The following is an 11,061-nucleotide window of genomic DNA, read 5'->3' as shown; positions in this document are numbered from 1 at the left end:
AAATACCCTATGGAATTCTGGAAAAAACCTCAATAACTAAACAACCTCCTTTGAGCAAGCACTTTGGAACAGGAGGAAACCTCAAGCAGAACCAGTCTCAGGGATGGACAGCCATCTGCTGAGGACAAAGAAGAAGAAAGAAAAGAAGAAAGACAGAACAAAACGCAGACTAAATATACATTAAATATTGCAGTTGTTCATAAACTTGTGGGGAGAGAAAAGATGTGAGTGGAGAAGAAATCCTCAGTGCAACACAATGTATCAAATGACCAGATCAGGATGCTGCTCAGGATCAGTAGCCAGAATCTAAATGCATTTTTTTTTTTACAGTTTAGTAAGAAGAAAAAATGCTAAATTACTCACCCAGAACCGGATTACGGTTAAAGAATCTGCTTTCAAACCAGCATAACCCCTGACACATGCAAATCCATAAAAATACAGTACAATGCACTGTATAAATGTGAAGGAATTGCAGGAGTTTTCCGTATTTCTTAACTACTGCAATGCATTTTAGGGGTAAGAATACTGACAGGCTTCATTTTTGGACTCTGGTGCTAGAGAAAATGCCTTCACATTTTATTTAATTAAATTAAATTATTGTGTTTCAAAAAGATTGAACATTTTTATTTAGAAAGAATTGTTAATTTATTAACTGGTGTTTTCTGTATCCACATGAGTCAGCAAAATATTCACAAACAACTTTTTTAAAATAATCGTTTTTTAGCTCTAACATGACATAAGCTTTTCATTTTAGTGAATACTAAAATTATTTTTTGCTATGATACCACCAGTTTTGCCCTCCAGTGAAGTAAAGACCAGTATTCATAAATAGCTCTCCACTTCTCTCTGGGTTTTACACAGCTGTGACTTCTAGCTAGCTAATAAGCTGAAGTCAGCTATAGATAACTGGGAAAAGTGAACACTTCATGGTTCTACTGACATATAGGCAGAAAGGAGTTATTTTAGGACTTAATAAGTTCTATAATAATACTTATATTTTACATTTACCTCTACTTAAGCCTTCAAAGGGTTTTAGCCTCCAGTTTTAGCCTCTGACCTTCTTTTAAGATGCTAACAAATGCTAAAACTAGCCTCTGATTTGGGCTGCTAAAATAAAGACTTTTGGCTAGCTGACCAGCATAGACCAATTTGCTGGTTAACAGAAAACAGTGGTAAGGTTACTTAAAGTTTAGTTTCACCTTGGCACATGTATCATTTTGTTTAAGTTATAGCACATGGAAATATTTAGTTAACGTTTGAAGACAGACATTTTTTTTCTCTGTAACTGTGTCTTGGAAAATGTGATTTCTGTAATGCTGAGCAGGTGATTTTTAAGTATGTGGCATATTTTTGTATCACTGTTGAGCTTATGTGATTAAATCATAGCTATATCTTTATTGAAGTATAATATAAGAGCAGTGCTGGTATACAGCGCTGTTATATGCCTTAAGGGGATGCTGCTGACATATTATAAACTTTTATGTCTATAGCAAGCTTTAAGCCTAACAGTAAGCAGAGATGTTTGTGTGTCTTTTTCCAGCATTCAGATCGTTAGATATTATTTGAGATCAACAGCTATCGCCAAAACCCTGCACTAGAAAAATATCCCATACTTCACCTGTGATTACTCACTTTGGTTTTCTCGTGCAGAGGAATAGCCAACAAAAAGAAAAACTTCACTGAGTGAAAAAGGGTGAATTTACAAGCTGGTGATGATCCAGAGCAGATGAAGAAAAACCCTGATCACCTTCTCTCTACAAAAAGTGAGTTTAACGTTTTGACTGATTTAGTTTTTCAATGTATTTTATTTTAATACTAAACCACCTTATTGCAAATGAATGGTGTTCTGTGTGTGCAACTACCAAAACTCTGTTCTTTCTTGCTGGCTTTCAATGGTCCATCCAAATCCATTAAATTCAGTTTATTTGCAAGTGATTTTCCACTTCAGCTTTCTCTTTTTTAAACTTTCTATTTTTATTCATTTTATTTTTAGCTTAAAAGCAAAAAACAGCAACAAAAATCACATTTTTCCTCAGAATAGGTTCTGACCAGGCTCAGTGGCTGAGATGGAGCACTCAGGACTTGTCATACTGGTACATGAAGAGAGGTACCAAGAACAAGTGTGGCTCCTCTTCCCCTAGCCTCTGGTGTCACTTAGTAGTAGTCTTGTCTTATTATTGTCTTTTTTGTTGTGATTTACAGTCAGTGAGTACAAGCAGAGGTTTTTGCTTGGAAAGTAACCTCGTTTTCAGAGGCTTCTCTAATACTGAATACTGAACAGCGCTGAATCAGTCCTCCCGAAGCTGCAAAACAGCACCCACTGTGCCCTCGAGTGGTGTTAAAGGACAAAGGTGCATTTAGTTTGCTGTTGCTTTTTTACCTTATTACCTGAGTGTATATACCAATCAAGCCTTTCCATAAAATGCAGACGCTGCTAAGTTTTCCATTACTTGTCATTAATTTTCCCTTGAGCTAGTTAAAACTTTCTTATGCTACTTGGTGTAGCTCACAGAACATCATCCTAAAGTTTGAATGACTTTCTGACAAAGAAACATGTATTCAGCATTTTCCTTTGAACGTAATTGGGTTTCTCTTTTTCCTAATTGGCAATTAAAGCCATGCTCTCTGCACTGGTTTAATCTGGTGCTTGCGCACACCCAAACAGAATCCTTCTTAGGACAATTCAGTCTTCCAGAAAGGACGTTTTTTTTAAGGCGTAATTTGAAGAAGATTTTACGCCAGCAAGTTATAAGACTTGAACTGTAACAAATGTAACAAAAATATGTTGACAATAAATGACATGTTATCTGAAATCTATATGAAAAAAAATTACACATCCACTTTTATTTTTTCCAAATTTTTTAGAATTTGTTTTTTGTACTGTTTTTAGTACTTTTTAAATTGATGATTCCTCACTTTATCACAAATCATCCATTTACACATATGATGCCAGTAAACTTATCAGTGGCTGGTTTAACAAAAGCCCGAACAATCTGAAGATCCCCTATGAGTAAGCACTTGGCAACAGCGGGGAAGAGAAACTCCCTTTTAATGGAAAGAAACCTCCAGCAGAACCAGGCTCAGGGAGGGGAGGTCATCTGCTGCGACCGGGTGGGAGTGAGAAAAGAGGAATGATTTGTTACTGTATGACTGATAAGTTCACTGGCCAGTTTTTTTCAAGTTGTATATAAATATGATTTTTAGGACATGATGTTGAGGCCAATTAGGTGAAAAGCCAAATCAGCCAGTTGTGCTTCTTCTTTTTTGTTTTTCTTCTCTGGCACGGTCTTAGTTTCAATTTCGACTTCAGTCAGCTTGCAGTCGGTGATAATATATCCTCTTTTTCTTCCTTGTCTTGTTCCCCAGTGTCTTTTTCTTGAAGTAAGTCCTTCTCCACCTCTGCTTTTTGCATTTCATTTGCAATGGTGGAATTTTGTTCTTTTTGCTCCTCTATGATCTTAACATAGGAAGCTTTGGCTTCTATCAGCTCTTGGTCAAGTGTCTCTACCATCAAATCATATAGGGCCTTGTTGGAGCAGAGCTGGGATTTCAGGTCACTGATTTCCTTGTTGAGTGTCTCCTGATCCTACCTATGTTTAACTGCCTGTTCTTTCAGTTGGTTTTCAGCTTCTATGAACTGTTGGTGGAGCATCTCTATCTGCTCTTGTTGATTCCTGCATTGGACCTCAAATTCAGCCTCCTTAGAAGATTTGAGGCCTACAAAGTCCGTGTTTGAAGCCTCTGTGGTTTGGATGGAGGACTCCATGTGCTGCTTTGTGTTAGGGTGGTTGATTTGTTCCTGCAGGGTAAGGATCACATCATCCACATTGATAATTACGGGATCCTTGTTTGTGGAAACTTCAGTTTCACTGTTGTTATCAGGCATATTACTAGAAGCCTCCTCCAGCTGCTCTATGAGCTCTTTAATTGTTTCCTCATCCTTTGTTTTGTCGTGGTTCATTTGTGCATGAAGTTGGTTCAGCTGAGACTGGTAATCTGAAGCCTTCTTGTTAGCAGCTACCAGTTTCTAATAAAGCTCATTCTGATGGTAGTGGGAAGCTTGCAGTTGCTGTCTGAGAGCAGCAGTCTCGTCCCATGGATTATACTGGACTCTGCCCTGAAGGGGTGTAAATCTGGGATTTGGCTGATGTTGCCAAGTCCCTCCATTAGGCCAAGGGTTTTGTCCTCTGAGGTTAGCATTCACATTTCCCCGAGTCTCCATATTCATGTCCTGCTTTGCTTCTTCTGAAATGGTAAAAGATTCAGGGTTTTCTCTTTCAGAAGTTGCTTCAGCGTTTTATTGCATTTGTGCTTTTTCTTGGTTTTGGTCCATCAGCCATGTTGTTTTGAGCTTCTATAGATGTAGTTGGCCCAGGATTTTGTCTTTTGGATTTTTCATGCTCATTTTTCAGTCTTTGCAAAATTCTTATCTTGAGTCTAATGACCATTTTTGTTTGTGCTTGTGCCATAATAGATGTTTCACATTTCTTTCTTCTAGGCTTTGTGTTTTCCTGCTTTTGCACATTTCTTATCTTGGGTATTACGACCATGTCAGTTTGTGTTTCTGCCTCTGTAGATGTTTCCGTGTTTGCTTCTGGATTTTTCTGTGCCTGCTGTATTTTAGGTTATCAACCGGGTTGTGTTGTGTTTCTGCCCACTCAACTAGAATTGCAGAAAAAATTAAACAAAAAGCAAACCTTAAGTTTTAATAAATGGTTGTTAAAAAAAACCTAACCAAAGTAGAAGACGACTGTGTAGTGGAAAAGTATTAGACATTCGAGAGATTCTCACTCATAATAACTTGTTTCATAATGTAAACTAGGACATGTAGAATACTTTCATATTTAGTTAAAGATATTTATTAACACTGTCCAATGACCAGCCTATTTGGTTGAGTGTTACCGAATGTCTGTAGGCAGCAGTGTTGCCAACTCCTCAGTAAGGAAAATCGCTATTGGCTGTCCTAAAAGTCGCTAGAAGTCGCTAAATGACGTCATCACCTAATTTGCATAATTGGTCACGCTAATGTAATTGTTGTTGGAGAGAGAAATAACATCGTGGAAGAGACATAAAGTGAGTAAAAAACGTCCTAAGTGCATTTAGAGTTTATTTAGAACTACAAATTAAATTTCTTTTAGCAATTATTGTTTTTTTTAATGTCACAATTCCAACCCTGCTCCTTCACCCGGGCTTGGACCGGCAAAAGTGACCCGAAATAGGCACTCTGGTGGCGTTACTTTGTGTGTGTGTGTTTATAAGTAGTTTTAAACCTTGTGATCCACAAAACAGCATAAGAGTAAAAGAGTAAAAGAAGAACTGACTGCGTTACAGCACCCGCTGCTTGTTGAGAGTAAAAGCGATATGCACTTTCACGTCTTTTTTTAGCGACTTTTTATAGAAAAAAAGTCGCTAGGGGGTCTGAAAACTCGCTAAATATAGCGACAAAGTCGCTAAGTTGGCAACACTGGTAGGCAGTGGGATCTTGGTGGTTGCCTAGAGGACAGAATATCATCTATGTTTAATTTTGAATCCAATTTTATTGCTGACACTAAGAAACAACAGGAGACTTTAATAGAGGTTGACTAACTCTTAGTGTAATATCCAATGAAGCTTAGGTGGCATAATTTCCATGCTACCATCTACTTTTCTACTCACAGGTGGCCTTGTCCTTGATGAGAAAACCAACATGAATATGCACAAAAACATATATACAATAAGGTTTACAGAAACATTTGCACACACACATACAGTTTATGCACTGCGGCCTTGGCTGGCACCAGATGATGTCAATATATGTGTGCGTGGGAAACACCAGACTAATCCTGTGGGTTCAGATGTCTGTCTCAAAGTGTAACATGAGTGATGTCAGGGTCTCGCTTCATTCGCATTAAAGTCTGGGAAAAGTGTGTGCTAAGTTCAGAAAAATTTGTTTTCTTGTCTGTGTATGTGTTCGAGGTGGTGTGGGGATTTGAGAATACCTCTCATCAGTTCATTTGCTGGCAGTGGGGAAATGGGTTTTCACAGTTGGGGCAGTTTAAAGACACAGCAAAGGTTCAAACAGAGAACATGCTGACACTGCTTTAGGGGTGGCTTATTGGTTTTGTTATATAAGTTTCCCTCTGTGGCTCTTTATCTATCTTTGTATTGTTTATATTAACGAACTAGTTGTAATAAAAGGTGCAAAATCAAAGGTTTTTAAAGCAACAAGAAGTCGTTCTGGCATTCTAGAGGCAGGTTTTGCCTCTGGGCAACCATTTTGGCAACAGCTCTGGGCAGTTATTTTCCAAAATAACTTTTAGGGTTGTTTTTTTTCTCCACTTCAAATTTTACTTCTGAAACACATGTGGAAAGTTACACCACATTACAGCTTTACTGACAGCTCACTCCAAGAGTGCCAACACTATCAGAGTTTTGGATCGTCCTACAACCACGGTAATTTCCATTATGTAAAACTTACCTGTGATGACAAGTAGAGAGGCTTCCACCAATCAGCTGAAACAGACGTGACTCACTATAGTGCATGCATCAGCAGAGCAGCATGACTGGTTATGGTGTTAATCGGCTCTTTGGGGCCAGCGACAGGACTGCTGCCATGTTTGCCTTTAAAAAATTTTCCTATATATTTCTATTCAGGATCCTTCGATGTTTCTCAAATTAGCTGTTGCTGCATCTATGAAATATAAAAACCAAAGGTAACTGTGGCCCAGCAGCTGAATTCTACTGATATAGCTTTACAACTATAAGTCAAATTAAGTCACAGTTTGGTAATGAAAATATTATCGCAATAACAACCAAGCTCCATGGTCCAGTTCAATGAATTGGATAAGTGGAAGAAAATGGGTGAATGGAGGATTAAGGCCCAGAAAATTTAATCTGTGCCATCCCTGCTTGAATGGTTTCTATTATGGATACTGATTCATGATGTGATTTAAAGTAGATTGTTTATACTGGAATTTGTTGTGTAGCCTGTCAACAATGAATTACATAGGATTGGAATAACGTTTTAAATGTACATCTAAATTTTGTTTGCCCACCCAGTCCACATGTTCTGGTACCAACTCTGGTTCCAGTTGCTTTACGATGGCATCTGTTGATAAGGAATGACTTCCACCTGCTCTAAGATATACGATAGCATAGCATGGAGAAAGTAGACTGCTAGCCAGACTCTGATAGAAGGTAATGAAATGATCTTACCAGCACTTCTAAAGCTCATAAGCACGCCATGTGTTTCCTGCTTAATCTGTACAAGAAATGTGTTTTATCGCCCACAGCTGCTTCAGGAAGTTACTGATCCTGGGCAAAATATCCATTCACAGTTTATCCAATATCGTTGGAAACTTAGAGTATAGTGACAAATTACATGGAGCAACTTGATTTACCTTTAAAGATACAGTGCAACTCCTACACTTCAAACAACAACAAAATGTGGTCAACACCAACAAGAATTACAGGATACATTTCTGCTTTTTCCCCAACCTTAATTTCCTTGTTTTAGAAATCCTGTTGGCATTCCAACAAAACACACTGGAGGTGGCAGTTTATGCTTATGAATATAATCTGTAGGAGTTACTCAGACTTTCATTTGCATTTTGTTGCCCTGTGTCTAGTCTGTGTCTAGTCTGTGTCTAGTCTGTGTCTAGTCTGTGTCTAGTCTGTGTCTAGTCTGTGTCTAGTCTGGAAAGCTTGACTTCTTGATCGACAGCCACGATATTAATCAGTGGAAGGATGTGGTTTTAGAATTTTAATTACTAATCACACTTTTTACACACACTGCCCAGTGTCACGGACGCCCTCAAGTGCATGAGCCAGCCTAAAGTGAACTGCAGTATTAGTTGGGGGAGTTAGGGGTATTCCCTTGGAGCTGGCTCTGTGTCCTGCCAGCTGCAGCTGCTCTCTTACTTTACTCTGTCTGACCTCCCAGTGGACCTGCAAACCAAGAAGATCTGGTCTCTCCCACCTCTTTGGCTCAACCTATGGTATCTCCTTGCTCTTTTTCTATGATGTGTACTTTTTTGGATACATCTCATTTAGCGAGATTTTTACTCTCTAGTGGCTCTAACCTTGTCAAATAAAACCCATGAATCTCCTGCTTGATATATTTTTCTTTTCTATGTCATTGCATCAGTGTGTTTTTCCATTCTTTTCTTTATTTCAGTCTCTCTTGCTTCTGAGAGATTTCAGCTCCACACCACTAAGCCATATGTCTGTTCTGTTAGGTGTTGAGCTGCAAATCCCCATCAACGTGGGTGAGTTGAGACTCCATCTTCTTTCCCAGAGCTCATGGAACTATATGTTTTTTTTCCTTGCTGGCAACGGTGCATAGCAACATCCCCAAATGTTATTGTTTTATATACATTTTATGCATATATTGTTTATTTTGCATGTCTGGAACGGAGACAAGGTTATTAACTTTGATTTTTTAAACATATGTGTATAGACTGAACCTAAATGTGTAATGCCGCAGTATAGATTGAATTTCCAGCCTCCTCTCTCTTTGTGCACCTCTGTTAGATAGCCAGGACAGGAGCAGGGGCCTTGGTCCAAGGGACAGAACCAGCAGCTGGATAAACACGACATCACAGCCGTGGTCTGTAGGGTGAGAGTAGGAGTGATCTCGTCTTTGATTGATGGCTCCTCTGTTAGCGAATCCCTTAATCAGCATGCAGCTGACTCACTCGTTTGCGTAGGACACGCTGTCAGTGTCTTCATTAGCAGCGCCCACACTGCTGAAAAAAAGCACATCAACTTGTTTGAATAAGCAACTCAAATATGTTGATGTTACTTTTTAGTTTTCTGGCAGAATACTGTTGGCCCCGCTCACGCTGAGGTGGCTTTTATGCTGTTGACTCTGTTAGCATTTAAAGTTTTGCAACATGGAAAAAAAAAAATCCAAATTATTTTGGAGTAACTATGTTTCAAGCCTTATTAGCCTTATTACCTTATTAGCTTTAGAAGGCTTTAATGTTGGACGAAAAGCGTTTTGGGGCTACAGTCAAACTTTTATAGTTATAGTTCAAGGTAATTGTAGCAAATGTAGCAAAAAACTTCATAATATTCAATGACAAGGTTTAAAAATAAAAGGCAATTCTTGATTTCTGCATGCAGTTGTGGTCTGAAGCTTACATACATCAATCTTGTGGTAATGTTGTTTTTTATAATGATTTCTTTGAACCATTCTTTTTCCAGGGTGCAATGATTATGCATCATACATCTTTAATGACATTAAAAAACAAGACTCAGATGCACAAGTTTGAATTTAGTTTGGATTTTCTCTAATCCACACACGGTCAAAACTATACATACAGGGCCAAATCTACAGTACACATAAATCCACATAGACACTAATATTTGGTTCTTAATAAGTGGCGCCTCAATCAGAAGGGGGTTGGAACACCCAGTTGTGTCCCTGTTATAACTGGTTGAAATGGAAAAATCTGGAGGTATTTGTCTTTCTTCAATATTCCATCTAATTTGCGCAACGTACCAGAACCACAGGCTGTGAAATAGGCCCAGAGCACAATGCTACCACCACTGTGCTTGAGAAGTGGTACATTGTTTTTAGGTTTTAAAGCCTCAACTTTACTCCTCCAAACATACCTGTTTGGAGGAGTAAAGGACAAACTCTTCTCTAAAAGCCGTTTGGCTGGTTCATTTAGGTAGCTGATTTTTTCAGTGAAGCTTGAAAGTGTGAATTTTTGGAACAAGGGCTTATTTCTTAATTGGCAGTCTCTCAGTCCATGGCAATGTAACTTACTTTGAACAGTGACACTGGAGTTCCACCTGTTTCCAGTTCACGGCATGCTTGAGCCATACTGCTTCCTTGGTTGTTCCTCAAAATCCTGACTAATTTCCTCTTTCATGAGAGTGGCAGCTTGGGTCTTCTTCCAAAAGGCAAAGTGTTGACACAGCAGAAGAACACACCATTACACGATCAGTACAATACTGGAAAAGATAACATAAAGGTGACCTTTTGTGCTCATTTTCAGTATTCTTGAACTATACTAACTTTTCACACTTCAAAATAATCCTCATTTATTTCCTACTGGGACTTTGTGCAGCTCCTCTTAGTGGCTGCCCCTCACAAAAACAAGATCTGAACAGCAGCTGGGTGGGCCTATTTTGTTCACAGCAAGAACTGTGCTTTAAATGACCATAATGGGGATATCTGCATTCACTGATGCCACAGTCAAGTCCAAAAAAAACAAAAAACAAAAAACAAAAAAACAGGGATTACTTGAACATACACGGACATCAATATCTAAAATTGGCCGAGCACACATTTCATACTCAGCTTTTTAAGCAGTGAATGTAAATATTGTAAGAGAATCCCCAAAGCGTGCGTCTTGATTAACATATTGGCAGTTGTGTTTGGGCAGAATTCAGTCCGATTGCTCTCTCTAGTCTTTACATGGAAGATGTGGATGGAAATGGGCAGATGGTAGAAATGGAAATGAGGCTGGAAAGACATATTAATTTATGGATCATTCATGCTGTCGAACATTCGGTTTTGTACTCAGTTATAGTTAATTCATGTATGTAAACTAACCACCATAAGAACCGTGGTTGCACAACCTTAAGTTTCATCACTGTGTTTAAGCACTTAAACAAATAGCACTACAAAGAGGTGGTAGAAATACTGGGACCCTATTCATGACATTGAGTTAATGAAATGCTATAAATTTGATTGTGTAAGAGTGTTTGTGGTCAGTCTCATCAGAAACAGTGTTTTTTAGAGTCAAGTATGGGTTCAAACTCATCCAACAGTATTTTAATTATACAGTGTCTTTCAGCTGCATTGTACATTCAATGTCTTTGGTCACAAAGAATGATTGTGTCTTTTCTTTTCTTAGTATGTGATGCCCAGCATTTGGGTAAACAACACCTACCTGATGAGGTAAAACCTTCTGTCACCCTTTTGATCATGGCTGCTCTGAGAATTTCCCTCAATCATTCCTAAACCAGGACTAGAATTAGAGCCAGAATCACCTTAGGAGCTCTCTCAGAGGCTTCTTGAGATCTTTGAGATTATGATTAAGCGTGCATCAGCACCAAATGGAATAA

The 11,061-nt window shown here is 38.6% G+C and overlaps 1 long non-coding RNA gene across 1 annotated transcript; it reads left to right on the top strand.

Annotated features, from left to right (window-relative positions):
- Window positions 1-893: 893 nt before the first annotated feature.
- LOC102076658 (uncharacterized) lies at window positions 894-8,233 on the top strand. Its single transcript, XR_265942.4, has 3 exons — window positions 894-1,172; window positions 1,651-1,763; window positions 8,156-8,233. It is a non-coding gene; the product is annotated as an uncharacterized LOC102076658 (long non-coding RNA).
- Window positions 8,234-11,061: the final 2,828 nt, after the last annotated feature.

The sequence above is a fragment of the Oreochromis niloticus genome, linkage group LG23 (assembly GCF_001858045.2).
Source record: "Oreochromis niloticus isolate F11D_XX linkage group LG23, O_niloticus_UMD_NMBU, whole genome shotgun sequence".
Classification (NCBI taxonomy): domain Eukaryota; kingdom Metazoa; phylum Chordata; class Actinopteri; order Cichliformes; family Cichlidae; genus Oreochromis; species Oreochromis niloticus.
Note: the sequence above shows the minus strand (reverse complement) of the source record. Positions and strands in the feature narration are given on the sequence as shown.